General features: G+C 38.6%; 1 long non-coding RNA gene across 1 annotated transcript in view; it reads left to right on the top strand.

Moving 5' to 3' along the window:
* Positions 1-2,119, top strand: part of LOC102200008 (uncharacterized) — a 9,163-nt gene extending 7,044 nt beyond the window's left edge. Inside the window, exon 4 of the long non-coding RNA XR_312454.1 lies at positions 1,601-2,119. This is a non-coding gene — a long non-coding RNA (uncharacterized LOC102200008). The remainder of the gene's footprint in view (positions 1-1,600) is intronic.
* The last annotated feature ends 55 nt before the right edge of the window (positions 2,120-2,174 follow it).

Below are 2,174 nucleotides of genomic sequence, written 5' to 3'. Positions count from 1 at the left end.
TGCTTAGTTGTAGCTTCATTTAAAGAAGAAGACGTTGTGAATTGGAGCCAACATAGAGAGAGAGATTGAAGCCATATGTGTAGAGGAATGCGGTGACATACCAAGTTATCTCCTCTTTCAGCTGACAAGCGAACAGTCTCTCTTTTTATGGGAATGTCTGCATTTCTATACATACTACCTCCTGTTGTCAACAGGCAAGCTAACGGTCTCTTTCTCCTTTTATGGAAATGTTTTTGCCACTCCTACTTCCTTGAAAGCTCGTTTTAAGTATAAATAAAGCAAGCTCTGAAAGCCCTGGGCGGTCTTTCCTCTGTCTCATATCTGCCCTGCACACGTTGCTGCAGGATGGATCTGGGCGATGAGGGGGGGTCATCCATGTGTGCACATGTATAAGATATCTTGAGTCTGAGTTTCTTTGCCTTCTATAACTTCTCTTCACAAGGACAGACTTTTGTTTAGAACTCTTAAAGATGTCAAGATTTTATTTATATTTTTTCTCTGTATTTATATATGTGTGTGTGTGTGTGTGTGTATATAATATTCTGTAACTTCTGTCAGTGCTGTGCTTTTTGGAAACCGAATTTCCCAGAGGAACCCACCCGAGGGATTAATAAAGTTTTATCTTATCTTATCTTATCTTAGAAGCTCCTTTAAGCAATTACTTACTTACTAGATTTGAATCTACACTACTCACTTAATGAGATGGGAAAAATGCATTTATTGATACCTGGAGGGTTAAAAAAAACATTGCTCATTTTTAATCTAGTAAATAACTGATAAGTATAAGTTTATAAACACTTAGTTAAGTTTGATCTGTGTGCAGCTGGGATCAGACTGGCACAGGCAACATTAGGATGCTGCCATGCTGTGCTAATGTTTCAGGCTGTTGACTATATGACTATAACCAAGGACAGAACTAAGTGTCAAAACAAGTAGGACTCAAAATGCTTGATAATCGGCACTATAAGACGCATTTAAAATCCTTTAATTTTCTCAAAAATCGACAGTGTGCCTTATAATCCAGTGCGCCTTGTGTATGAATTCCAGTTGTACTTGCTGACCTCGAACTGATTGTATGTGGTACACGGCGCTCAAAAATCTGCAAACAAATGTTTTAGTATGACTTTGGTAAACTACGAAGCCGCACCGCTTGATGGATTGTTGGAGCATTGCGGCTACCGTAGTCTGGAGCCTCGCAGAGTAATCTGCATAATATTACCGTATTGTGTATGTATAAGGACCCCAAAATGGCACCTGTTAAGAGACATGCTTACGAAGCAGATTTTAAATTCAAGGCTATCAGTCACGCAGTAGATCATGGGAGTAGAGCAGCTGGGAGGGAAATGAACATTAATGAATCAATGGTATGGAAGTGGAGGAAGCAAGAAGAATGAGTTGAGTAAAGTTTGACTTATCTGACTGTTTTGTTTCGCTTAATGCACCTTATGGTCTGAAAAAAAACTATAACGTACAATAAATAACAAATGGACCCTACAAGAGAAATTTAGAAACTCTGGAGTAATGCATGAAATGTAAACTTAAGAGTTTGGGGGTGATTTAAGTATCTGCCTTGTAACATGTTATCATCTTATCTTGTCAGACAACCATCAAGAGGGTGGAGGAGCTGAAAATGAAGCAGACAGCATGGGGAGCTGAGCATTCTAGCTGATAGCAAGAAGCAAAAAGACTTAATGAATTAGGTCTTTATGTTTTTAATTTGAAACAGATCAATATTTTTGTTGGTTAACTTTAATATATTACTGTCATATTGCAAGTGACTATATAAACAGACATTCACACAGAAAGCACTCACCACACATTCCTTTGTAACTGATAGCTGGTCTTTATGGACATTCTAGGCCCCTGTTGTCTAGGTAATGCTCTGATATATTTATCACCCCTATTCGTCAGTCAGTAGCTTGAATTCGAGTTTTACTCAGGACCGACCCACTTCAAACTTCCTGGGTGAGTTCACCTAGGACGTTGCCAATATCATTGCCATTCTTTGGTCTCTGGTTGTCATGTTACTACTAGTCACTTCCTACAGCGGGGAAAATAAGTATTTGACACATCAGCATTTTTATCAGTAAGGGGATTTCTAAGTGGACTATTGACACAACATTTCCACCAGATGTTGCCATCAAGCCAAATATTGAAATCATACAAACAAATCA

Source organism: Pundamilia nyererei, unplaced genomic scaffold, assembly GCF_000239375.1.
Source record: "Pundamilia nyererei isolate P.nyererei 1_Seehausen unplaced genomic scaffold, PunNye1.0 scaffold00744, whole genome shotgun sequence".
NCBI classification, from domain to species: domain Eukaryota; kingdom Metazoa; phylum Chordata; class Actinopteri; order Cichliformes; family Cichlidae; genus Pundamilia; species Pundamilia nyererei.
Note: the sequence above shows the minus strand (reverse complement) of the source record. Positions and strands in the feature narration are given on the sequence as shown.